Here is a 13,734-nt window from a genome sequence, read left to right as displayed (position 1 = left end):
ACATTAGAAAACAGTTATATTTACATAATTCTTTGTTCTATAATTTACTACTTTTTTTGAAAAAAAAAATTATAACATTTTCTTGACAACTTATTTTCGCTTTGGTATTTCTAGCACCATGTGTTTGTTTACCAAAAAGAAAAAGTTGCATCTAAAAAATGTATCATTAAATTTATTTCCAAAATATTTTAAACTTGAAACTCTTTAATTAATAACTTTACTTCCATTTTTTTTTCTTGATTCTTTTTTCAAAGACACATCTACTTCGTGAACTGAACTTTCATAACCTATAAAAAATATTTCTGTAGCGTCCATGTGTATCTCCAATTCAAATAAAAAAGAAAGTCCAAAAAGACAAACAAATAAACAAACAAAAACGCTTTTCACCATACCAAAACTATTCGAAAAGATAAATTTTTTTTCATCATAATTCCGCATCTTTTATCAAATAAAAGTAAAGAAAGCTTTTTAAAAGTTAAAGGCTTGGGTGTGGAATTGTAAAATACCGCTTCTTGAGATGCCGGTATTTGGGTCACGTCCAACTCTGTGACGTCACGAAAGTGGGAGGGACAAAGAATACGCAAGTTTTCCGCACCACCGAATGAACTATAACAACAGGTGATTCAAAATGCCGATCACTTTAAACTGACACCAACTGGTTCACCGGTAGCTGCGAACTGTGCGGCTACTGTTAAATTTATACAGTGTTTATCAAAATCCAACCTCATAAATTCTGGTGGTGTTGCACCAAACTTACCTGGATTATATTACGAAATTGAAGGATTTATTTTGGTTGTGTGCATTCTGCATTACAATGTCTTGATTACTCGAAATTCAACTATTTTCAAGGTAAGCGATTAATTTTGATTTCTATCTTATGCTTTGTCTCATTCGTCAGATATAAAAAAAATTCCTTTATCTTGAAAATAAAGTAAAATGCATGCATTATTTTTATACATCAAAAATTTAATATTTAGTTAAACTGTTTAAATATGTATATAAAACGTTAAAATATTTCTATTAAAATTTTTTACTTGATTTATATACACTTTCCTGGATCATGAAATTCAACTATTTTTTAAATATTTTATCAATTATTTTAAAATAGGTATATACAGAGACAATTAAACTTGCTAGTGAATTAAAGTTTATTAGGCTAAAACTTTATTTCTCTTAACTTAGATGATGATATTACATTTTGATGGAAATTTTCACCCATTCGTGATATTATTATATCTATAAAAATAATACATATTAATACTTAAAATTACAGAAAAGATGAAATTCCTTTTTCTATAATTTTCAATCATTACGACAAGTATTTAACATTATAGAAGACAGTGTTGAACTTTCAGCAGAAAAAGATTTTAACGAATATTAAATTTATAAAACAATAAAACTAAAATAATTTTAACAAATATAAGTTAATAAGTAATATAATAATGAACCCATACAGCAAATTACGGCCATTTGTACAAATGACTTAATTATTATAATGTACTAAATTAAAGATTTTATCTAAAATATCATGCTGAACATCATGGCTCAAAATCGTATATTTTCTCATATACGTATATTTTCCCATATAATCGTATATTTTCTCATATATATTTATTTGATTTTTTTAGAAGCATGAAAACACAAACATGGAATCAATATTTTAAAGACATATAAATACCTCTTATCATCTGAAACTACGATTTTTCATTAAATGAAAAATCCTTATCTTTACAACGTTTTCTATTAGAAAGTATTATTTAAAATAATTGAGAAAGAGGGAAAAAGATGTAAGCAAAATGTTATTATTATTTTACTATTAAAAAACTTTATGTAGATGAGAAATATTTTTTTAAAATAGCAATGTAAAATATTTCTCTTTCTGAATATGTACAAATTATTGCAATTAATTTGATTATTTTTTAAATAAATTCAAACATATGTAGATACGAGGATTTATTTATGATTTTTGAAATTCTGTTTTCGAATAAAAAAAGAATAAATATTACCTATTAATTAAAATAACTCCATTAAAAGGAATAAAAATCAAAATTTCACACGTACCATCAAAAAAGGAAAATAAAATTGTCAACATTATTATTTTCCATAAAAACCTAATACAATTACTATCACAATATAGTTTTCAACTATCACATTTTCATTGAATAATGTGAGTTTCTTATAACTGAGCAAAATTATTAAATCAAGAAAACAATTTTAATATAAACATTATTTATTTCATGTATAAATAAAATAATAAAAACCTTTTGAAAAAAACAAAAACTGGAAACTTTTTCAGTATAATCAATAATTGTTGTAATTTTGTTCCCTTGGAAATTGTTCATTTGTCACAGATGGAATGACAAACCAATTTATGTATACGATAAAAAAAGTATTAAATTAGCCTCTTAACTTTATAATTATATTCGTAAAGCTCAAAAAAATATATGTCTTGTCTTCCTTTCTCTTCGATTATGAAAGAGAAAACGATTTTCCTACATATTATACATAATTAAAAGTAAATATTTATTTATATTACTTTTATTTCAATGATACTTTCCATAATTACTTTCAGAATCGACAAAACGGGATATTATTTTTAGATAATTTGCAGCTGAAAATTCACTTACTTTTTAAACTGGAAATAATTTTTTAAATGCTCATTTTGAATAATTAAAAATACGAAAAGTTGTTGACATTGCTTTTGTAACTCACTATCTGATCAATCCAAAGATATTAGTCAGCATTATAAATTACCCTTTTATGACTGGCCAAACTTCTTATAAGTGAAAAAAGACTCAACTGCAACATGTTTTTAAATCAATACATATCTTTTAGATGTATTTTATTTTTCAAACTAGGAAAAGGAATTCAGAGCTATCGAAATTTTTACAAAAACAGTATATTTTTTAAGGGAAAAAAATATGCAAATGTTTGTTAAAAATATTTTTTTTTTTTTTGAAATTTATATTTAGTAATCAGTTTAGAGCATTCAATTTTGACATGCAATACGGTCATGACTTGGTACCACATGCTAAGTATGATACATCAAGAGAAAAATAATTTAAAAAAATCTTAATTCCGTGTTGCAACTTGATTATTTAACCTTTTCATATTCAAGATCATTCGAGTTCAAACACCTCAGAATATTGGAACACCTGATATTATCTTTTAAGGATAAGAAAAATCCCCTATCCCCTCCTTCAAAAACCGCAATGAGAGATTGATGTAAAAGAAAGGTACCCACTTAGCTGATGACAATTAAACAAATACATGATCGGACATACTTTGTTTCCAATAAACCTCTCTGTCCCCAAAACCCATCTGAGTGAGCATTTCTAACGAGCAAAGTACGCGCCTCAGGAATTCATTAACAGTTAATGAAAGGGAGAAGCAATTACATTTGATATCCAAGAAGTATCGGTTGTCCAAAGTAGTTTTATTGAACTGGCATTTGGAACCCTTAAGTTCTGATCGAATCAATATTATCAAAGAGAATAACAACCAAAAGCTCAAGCTGGATTTAAACAATTATTGTGAGAAGAAGGAACAGAACATTGAAATTAAACTATTTTGTACACTTTTCAGTGCAAAAAGGCAAATAAGTTTTGAATCTTATAGTAGCCATTTCATTAAATTCCCTATCACTGGATAAGAGTAGAATACAAATTATGAAAATAAAGTAAAGCGGATGTAATAATTCCGATTTTGTCGTTTATTAAATTTTAAAATTTAGCCTGAAGTACTTAGACTAGCTTATTAGACTTCGAGTAAAGAATTGCGTGTGCTTAATTAAAACCAAAAAATATTTTTTAAATATCGAACCGGAAATTTTTTTTTTTGAAAATGCTCTTTAAAAATATCATACAGAACCACAGTGAAAAACTGTACATCTTAAATTTTCTAAAACCTAAAGTAAAATTCTATGAATGCAACATTTTTTTTATTTATTTATTTCTAACATGTTCTGTAATTTTTATCCTTTCCGTAATTTTTGATAAATTGCTTGGCATTCCTTTCTAATTTTCTTAGTTAGTTAGATTCTCGTGACTCGTGTAAAACCCCAACCAACCTAATAAAAAAAAGCAGTAATAGTAATCCTTTGTTCTCTTAATGACAAAAAGTTAGTTGTTCTTTGAAAACTTCGGAAGAAAAGAGTAATTGACTCCAACAAAATCTTTCAACAGAAGCTGCCATCAAACAACCCATGCAGAAAGCTTATCGGAAACTTTCAAATAGAAGAAACAAGTAGAACCGTTTGGTTCAAAAGGGGGTGATTTTCCAGCCTATGGATCATTGACTTAGAAATAAATAAAGAACAATTTTCGTTTCCCTGTTTACAACGGTATTTTAAAGTAAATTTCGATAACAAATTGGAATGTGGTCTCTTCTTATATAATTTAGGATAACACGGTAGCAAACCACTCATTATGGGGAGAGAAATTGAAAAATTGGAAAGAATTCCCATGGTTGTGCCAGGAACAAAATGAATCGATTTGGCCCAAATTGCAGTATTATTCAAAATACACTGATGGATTCAGTTCATTGAACTTTAGTTCTGAGTTGTATAATTTGTAGTAAATTTAATTAGGCAGTTTTGTACTATATACCATATAATTTGCAGTAATTTTGATTGGACAGTTTTATACTATATACCATATAATTTGCAGTAATTTTGATTGGTCAGTTTTGTACGATATACCATATAATTTGAAGAAACTTTAATTAGGCAGTTTTGTACGATATACCATATAATTTGAAGAAACTTTATTTAGGCAGTGTTGTACTTTATTTATACCCTATAATTTGCAGTAACTTTAATTAGCCAGTTTTGTACTTTATTTAGACCATATAATTTGCAGTAATTTTAATTAACCAGTTTTGTACTTTATTTAGACCATATAATTTGCAGTAATATAATCAAGCAGTTTTGTACTACATACCATATAATTTGCAGTTATTTTAATTAGGCAGTTTTGTACTACATACCATATAGTTCGCAGTTGTTTTAATTAGGTAGTTTTGTACTTTATTTATACCATATAATTTGTAGTAATTTTAATTAACCAGTTTTGTACTTTATTTAGACCATATAATTTGCAGTAATATAATCAAGCAGTTTTGTACTACATACCATATAATTTGCAGTTATTTTAATTAGGCAGTTTTGTACTACATACCATATAGTTCGCAGTTGTTTTAATTAGGTAGTTTTGTACTTTATTTATACCATATAATTTGCAGTAATTTTAATTAACCAGTTTTGTACTTTATTTAGACCATATAATTTGCAGTAATATAATCAAGCAGTTTTGTACTACATACCATATAATTTGCAGTTATTTTAATTAGGCAGTTTTGTACTACATACCATATAGTTCGCAGTTGTTTTAATTAGGTAGTTTTGTACTTTATTTATACCATATAATTTGTAGTAATTTTAATTAACCAGTTTTGTACTTTATTTAGACCATATAATTTGCAGTAATATAATCAAGCAGTTTTGTACTACATACCATATAATTTGCAGTTATTTTAATTAGGCAGTTTTGTACTACATACCATATAGTTCGCAGTTGTTTTAATTAGGTAGTTTTGTACTTTATTTATACCATATAATTTGCAGTAATTTTAATTAACCAGTTTTGTACTTTATTTAGACCATATAATTTGCAGTAATATAATCAAGCAGTTTTGTACTACATACCATATAATTTGCAGTTATTTTAATTAGGCAGTTTTGTACTACATACCATATAGTTCGCAGTTGTTTTAATTAGGTAGTTTTGTACTTTATTTATACCATATAATTTGTAGTAATTTTAATTAACCAGTTTTGTACTTTATTTAGACCATATAATTTGCAGTAATATAATCAAGCAGTTTTGTACTACATACCATATAATTTGCAGTTATTTTAATTAGGCAGTTTTGTACTACATACCATATAGTTCGCAGTTGTTTTAATTAGGTAGTTTTGTACTTTATTTATACCATATAATTTGTAGTAATTTTAATTAGTTATATACGAGTGGTTCTCCATCTTTTAGTAATTAAATCAATTATGCAGTATTTCATCCATACGAAAAACGTAATAAAATATGCCATCCATTTTACGCCATTGTGAAGGGACGAGACTCTTTATAACTTCATTAAGAGGTAGATGAAAATAATAGAAGAGTTTTAGGAACAGTTATTTAATTATTTTCTAAGTTCCACATTTCACAAGACAAAACAAACACGAACATGAAAATACACGACACTCACTAGAATACAATCTAGTAATGACCCCCAAGAGAGGCCATGGGAAATATTTTTGGACACTTTGGAAATATGGGAACACTTTCAGAATATATTATAACATATAAAGCATTTTTACACTATTTTCAAATTTAGAAAATCAGTCTTTCAATAATACTAATTTTATTTTTATACAATTGTTTCTCTAATTTTGAAAAATATTTTAAGTATATTTGGCAACAACGCTTCTCATTGTTTTAATTACCTGAATTGAAACTTTTACTCGATATGATGACGTTAAATTCATTTCTCACGGATGCATTGTTGATTCAATACAATTAAAAAATAAATTTCAAAAATAAAATAAAGATGAACAAATCAAGGCCTCGAATATATACTAAGATGCGTCGGACGAGAGTTTGAAAGTCCTTTAAATGTTTCTTTAAACTAATTTCATTTACCAATTTTGCAAATTATGTGCGATATACTAGACTAGTTAGAAAGAATAAAATCTTTTTCTTGCTTATAATCTAATAAATTGAAATAAAATTCATAAAAACGAATTTCGAAAGTAAGAAAATATATCAATATTCTGTGTTTAGGAAGAGAGTAAGTCTTCTTCGAATTATGATGAATCCTTATTATTAAATTGGAATTGTTCGAAACAACATGAAATAATCCAGAAATTAAATACCGATTTTTCAACTAGCCTACTACTTGTTATAGAAATTTAGGCAGATAATCTCTGCTATATACCTAAATACATATGCAGATAATCACTATAATTACATAAATACATAGATAGATAGATAATCACTACTATATATCGAAATACAGAAGCAGATAATCACTACTATACTTGATACAGAAGCAGATAATCACTACTATATTTGATACAGAAGCAGATAATCACTACTATATTTGATACAGAAGCAGATAATCACTACTATATATCTGAATATATAGACAGATAATCACTACTATAAGCATTAATACATAGGCAGATAATCACTACAACTAAATATATAAGCAGATAATCACTACAACAAAATATATAAGCAGATAATCTCTGCTATATATCTGAATGTATAATCAGATAATTGCTACTATATACCTGAATACATTTGCATATAATCACTACTATATACCTGAATATATATGCAGATAATCATTACTATATGCCTAAATACATAGGCGGAATATTTAAACTCAAGAAGGAATGAAACTTAAATGAAAGCATTTGATCTGGATATGACTTCAAAAAGAAATGTATTATTTTAAATTTCGCTCTTAATGTTGTTTTCCTAAAATATTTGCTTGCAATTATAAATGTCAAGCACAATTTATTTTATATTTAATATATGATTAATTTTAGCTATCAAAACAAATTTTGTACGCAAAATAAGTAGTTTTTCCAATTCAATCTATAAAACTTATATTTTGCTATCATTTAAAAACTTTTTCCTCTGTAAAAGCTAATTGTCTTTAATTTTTCTTGATATCAGAGATACATTGGAATAAGCATATATCCATCGAAAGAAAACATCATTAACTAAAAGAAAGAAATAACCAAACAAAATGTTTTGACAAATTTTTCAACTTAAATAAATCTTGAGGAAAAAAAATAATTCAATTTTATCTTTGAAGTAAATAAGAAGGAAAAAAATTGTTGAGACATTTTTGAATAAAATTCGTTTCAATTACAAATAGATATTTAACATGTTCTTGAGAGTTCATTTGGAGTTTATGCCTTAAAGAAATAATATTATGAAACATTTTCTTTTCATAATCTCAAACGATATTATTTAAGATAACACATATATCAAATCGTAATCAAATAAAAGTTTGAAAATCTTTCCAATTTAAAGAAAAAAAAACTCACCCGGGATTAAAAATAATCTTATAATATGAAAGTCGAGTAGAAAACTTCTTTTTTCTTTTCCTCAACTAAAAGCAATTCCTTGTTCCATTTATTTCACATTTCGGATTACTTACTGTTTTATTTTTCGAAATTTATCGTCTTAAAAATGGTATGCAAGTTAAATTATTTATCAGGCGATTTTTATTCATATGCTCATTTTAATTCGATTATCCTATTAAAATTATAGCATATGGTTTTTAAAATCCAAACTACGATATTTATCCTTTCGAATACATTAAATACAACACTTCTTTTTTATTCAAATTAATTTAACGTATAATAAATCTTTAAAGATAAAAATTTCACAAATTTTCATTTTCTATTTATCTGTTTGTAAATATTTTGATTCGTATCCTGTGCAAAGATTAAGAACGATAAAATGCGGACGAAGCTAATTTACTTAATTTTATTTTTAAAAAAAACACATAGTTATCTTGTTCTTCATCATAAACGTCATTAAAATACGATTCCAATCAGCACCTTGGAAATGAGAATTTGATTACTTTCTTTTCAAATAAATTATCAGAATTATTTTCAACGAAGAAAAAGAAAATTACTTCATGCACAGCAGAAAGATAGGATATTGTAAATAATAAGAACCACTTCAATTAAATTCTAGTAATTCTGTCTCGTTTAACCATTGATCGACAGTTAAATTCTATTTTTTTATTAAAAAAAAGGAAAATGATTTTAATAAATTAAATTATATATTCACTTTACTACCCTAAATTATATTATATTAAATAAATTATTTTAGATCAAGTATATAGATAGATTATTTTATTACTTGTGTAATTAATTTTTTTTCCAATTTTGATTTGACTTTTCACAGTTAAATCTAATACTAACGACAACTTAATAAAAAATAATCATTGGAAAGTTGCAATGGAGACAGATAGCTCAAACTGAAATTGTGACGATACTCGTGATATGTATTTCGAGTTATTTATTTAAAAATAGTAATTGAGAATTTTTTTTTTATTTCATTTACCACCCGTTTATACAATCAGTACTTTCATTGTATAAGTTATAGCGTAATTAATTAGAATGATAGAACTAAGTACAAAATAAGTCAAGCGATATATTAATTCTGACCATTTCTTAGTAGAACAATATATTAGTCATCCTATATAAGTCAGTTATTGACCAATAATTCCTACAATTTAAATGCATTCAAATGAAAATTTAATTTGAATAATTTTTAATTATATCAGTTTCAGTATGAATGATGCTATGGAAGTCCCTCTGAATATATTATCAAAGAAAATTTTAAATACTTTTAACTGTTCAACAAATTAAGCATTTTGATTTAATATAGTGTTTGTTATGAATATTTTTAATTGATATTAAGGCATTAAAAGATCCACGCAGTAAAATACCGTGGTTTCAAAGTATAAATTTTTTCTTCTTCTAAATTTTATTCAAGGATTACAAAAGTCGAAGTCAACGTACATTTAAAGCAATCGTTAACAACAAGAATCCAGCCAACTAAGTCATTGCACATGCGCATGTTTGGCATGATTTACATACAGTGCAAATTTTATTCATCGTCATAAAAGTCAGTCTGAAGAACAAACAAAAAGAAAATGGCATCTTACCCATCCTATAATTCTGTTCTTTAAAAATTGCGTGACTGGACATCTATGCCATACCTGACGAATTCAATGCAGCAGAAATATGAAGGCATCTTTTCAATTTGCGCATCAGACTGTTCAACACCATGTTCGACCGGGTAATATATCCGGAATTCCTTTTTCGTAGCGCATGCCTTATTGCATTCTAGGCATCCCTTTTGTTCAAAAACGATCTGCGAAGATTCTTTTTTTTTTTCTCGCGCTATTTTAATAAGGCGCGCTTTCTGATTCAGGAATAATACATGGGCTGAAAAATAAAGTTCGGAAGATGTAATATGCCACACGCATAGGATGCATGGAAATACATATTTGAAAATTTAAATTAAAGAAATCTAGAATTTGTATTGGAATTTCTCGATTAATAGGTTTAAATTAGTTATTATTTAATTTAGAGATGTAAATTATTTCATTATTGATGTTATGATGGAGGTGAGTTAATACGTAATAGCATAGTGGATAAAATAATAACTAATACAAAAACAGGTAGAAGAATTATAAGTATAATAAACAAAAAAATGGAATAAAATGTAAGATATATTATGTTTAAATTAGAAATATAACAATATGAAGCTTAATAAAAGATTATATTAATGATTAATGTAGCAAATGAAGAACACTTTAATCTTATTGATAGGTCATTATGGAAAACTAAATATATTGAAATCACATACCTTAATTATTTATTATTTAAACAAAAAGGAATTTAGAAGTAATTTCTTTAAAATTCTAAAATACTTGATGAATTCTTAAATCATAAGCAATGTTGAATTTGTGATAAATTTTTTAACATAATAAAATCACACTTTTTGTCTCAATTCGTTTTTATATATTCTCAGAAATAATTTTCACTCGGATAATTATTATTGATATCATTTAAAAAAAATTAGCCAAAACTTTTTTAACAAATATTGTTATTAGTCTATTATAACTTCATTATGTTTTAGAAAATTAAAATTATTACCTAAATCATTTTTGCAAACATTTAAAACTAGAAATACACAATTTTTTTATAATCACACTATAATATAAATATGGCATTTTATTATAATTTTGCTCACCATAATAAAAATAATATTTGATCTTAAAATTTCGAAGACACATTTCACCAGATATTTATTAGCAATGAGTCAGAATGAGGAAATTGTAAAATAATGTAATATAAGGAGCCTTGAACAATTTCTAAAAATCCATGTTATGTCAATAAAACATTTCCAATAAATCGAAATTACATTTCTCTTGGTTAAAGCGCAAACTAGCAATAAGAATGTTGCCAAAAAAATAATAATTGCATAATGATTTAATTCTTGAAACTTCATTGTTAAATAAATTTTTCTGATTAAAGACACAGCAAATTTTTTATGGGTTAAAAATGTAGTAATATTTTTTAATGGTGATAAATAATAGTATTATGAAATTCACTTCAACAAAAGCAGTCGCTAATTTTTAATTAATTAAATATTTATCATAATCAGGAAGCAAAAATTTAAGATATAAAATTTAAAGATATTTAAAGAATGGCATAAAAGAATATTTCATGATCATGGTATAAGAGAAATGCGAATCGTCGAATTTTTTACAGTTACGGTTTAAATAGACCAATGTGTGTTGCTTGTTCCGAATGGAATGATTTGCGATTATCGTTGTAAGAGAGACAAAAAAAAAAAAAAAAAAAAAAAAAAAAAAGAGGACGAAAAATAATTCTTGTCAAAGAAGGCATTCAGGACACGAAAACAAATGTGATGTCTTTACATTTTTTTTAAAGGATGCAACTAGTTTCGTGTTAGAATTAATTTTGGTAATTTAGAATAACAAGAAAGCAGGTGTTGACTTTCAGAAGTTATAAGGAATACAAACGAGCTGTTTTATTTTTACTCATTTATTATTCCGCAGATCGTTTGCTAAATATTTAGTGGTAGATAAATATTGGGCGGTGGTGTTCGCATTATATATTTCCGGTCTATTAGAACAAAGACAAACGTTTTACATAGAAATGTCTAATCTAAAGGCCTTTAAAAATTAATGAAGACAATAGCTTATCAAACAATGCTTATTGATTCTAAGATATCAGTAAAATTTATTTCTCTGACTTTCCTTTTAGAACCTAAATAAATATTTCAAAATTAATTTCATCTTTGAAATTATCTTATCCTGAATTAGATATTAAATTAAAAAGAAAGCGAAACAAAAATCCGGATGAAGTTCCATCAGATAAAGAGGGGAAAAAAGACTTCAAAAAGATATGGAGCATTTTGTGGGAAAAATAAGTCTATCAATTATTTCTTCAATATGCCTCAATGCCAGTAATTCTTATTGATTAATTGATTTTTTTATACTAGTGGTTTTTGTGAGTCTGATTCATTTAGAGCGACTCGAAATGACAAAAAAAGTGCATAAAAATTATAAGAAATTGATTTGAATTTTTATTCAAGAATTTGATTTTTCAGAGTTTTAAAAAACTATAGAATTAAAATTTGAAAATATGTAAATCTATATATAAATTCGTTCAGTTCATAGAAAAGTAAAATTACATCATAAATAACAAACGTGAAAAAAATTATTAAGGAAACTATTTTTATATAGATTATTTAAAATTTCAAAATTAATGAAAACGAACAAAATTTGAAAAAATGCAATTGCGATAAACAGGTAAATGTGGTTAAAAACACCGAAAGGTTTAAAATCATTAACTTTTGCTACGTTTTTTTAAATTCATAATCAACATAAACCAAACGTACTTTTTTTTCTTTTTAAAAATAATTTGCAATATAGACAAAAAATTTGGTATAAAGTATTAGTTTTAATGATTGTTAATTCATAAATAAGATTATATTTATCCATTCTATTGAATAATCCATTTTTTCAGACTTCCTTTTTTCCTGATACAAGGGAATATTGTGTTTTTATTTCCAGCAAATGTTACTGACTAGTCATGCATGAGAAAGATCTTAGTTTACTTTTTAACCACTTCTTTTATACCTTTTATGACTCCGAAAGTGCACGTGGGGACTTGACACCTGTGGTTCCAGTAATACATTCTCTTCTTGTTGATGCGTTTCCCCCCAAATGCAGGTGAAAGGAGAAAAGGGACTTGTTAACAAAAGAAAGTTCCAAAAAGACTTGGAATGGCACTTTTACCTTGACTGAATAGAAATTCGAAGCTGAAGACCATAAAAAGTGGCAGTAGAAACTTTATTTCGCTTCCTTTTAGTTTCAGAAATTGCAATTTTTAAAAACGAGAGGCCTTTTCTTAGATCTAGTAAACGGAAGTGATTAGCATTCCTAAAAAAAAATACTAATTTTTGGGAATAATTCTTTTAATCTTGCTAAATAAAAAAATCTCTATTATTTCTATAATTGACATTCACAAACATTCTATCATTATTAATTAAAATTACAGAATTTGTTAAACTTAGAAACATTCTGAAATTCATTTCTGTGTAGCTAATTTAATTATTTACTTAATTTCTTATAACTTCACTACCGGTTAATCTTCATATTTTATAAGTTTCTGAAATGCCAAACTATATTTTCCTGTATTAGATCTGCCATTCACAAAAGTTCAGAAAGCCACAATCAAATTATAAACAATTTTTTAATATCTTTTGGCTTACTATTTTATGTTCTTGTTAAAAATATTCTAAAATTTAAGAGAAATAATGATATAAAAGAATCGTTTATTAAGCATATATAAGAATATAAATAAAATACATAAAAAATATTTTGAAATTAATCTGACATATTTGAAAACATGCATTTTTTTTTTTTTTTTGTGGTTAAGAAGGTTTATAATATTCATCTTTTCTTTAAGCAATGAAACAATTTTTAACTAGAACTTTTCCATATATATATATATATATATATATATATATATGGAACAAAGAAGATATTGGACTTTATATTCTTAAAGTTAATTAAAAGGTAAAAATGAATTTTATCCGTACC

At 25.7% G+C, this 13,734-nt stretch overlaps 1 protein-coding gene across 2 annotated transcripts in view; it reads left to right on the top strand.

Annotated features, from left to right (window-relative positions):
- Nucleotides 1-651: 651 nt before the first annotated feature.
- LOC129971459 (protocadherin Fat 4-like) overlaps nt 652-13,734 on the top strand; it is a 246,097-nt gene continuing 233,014 nt past the window's right edge. For both annotated transcript variants that reach the window (XM_056085239.1, XM_056085240.1), the window contains exon 1: nt 652-849. The gene's annotated coding sequence lies outside the window, so the exon portion shown is untranslated. The remainder of the gene's footprint in view (nt 850-13,734) is intronic.

The sequence above is a fragment of the Argiope bruennichi genome, chromosome 6 (assembly GCF_947563725.1).
Source record: "Argiope bruennichi chromosome 6, qqArgBrue1.1, whole genome shotgun sequence".
Taxonomy (NCBI): Eukaryota; Metazoa; Arthropoda; class Arachnida; order Araneae; family Araneidae; genus Argiope; species Argiope bruennichi.
The sequence above is the reverse complement of the archived record's forward strand: the minus strand, read 5'-3'. Positions and strand labels throughout refer to the sequence as shown.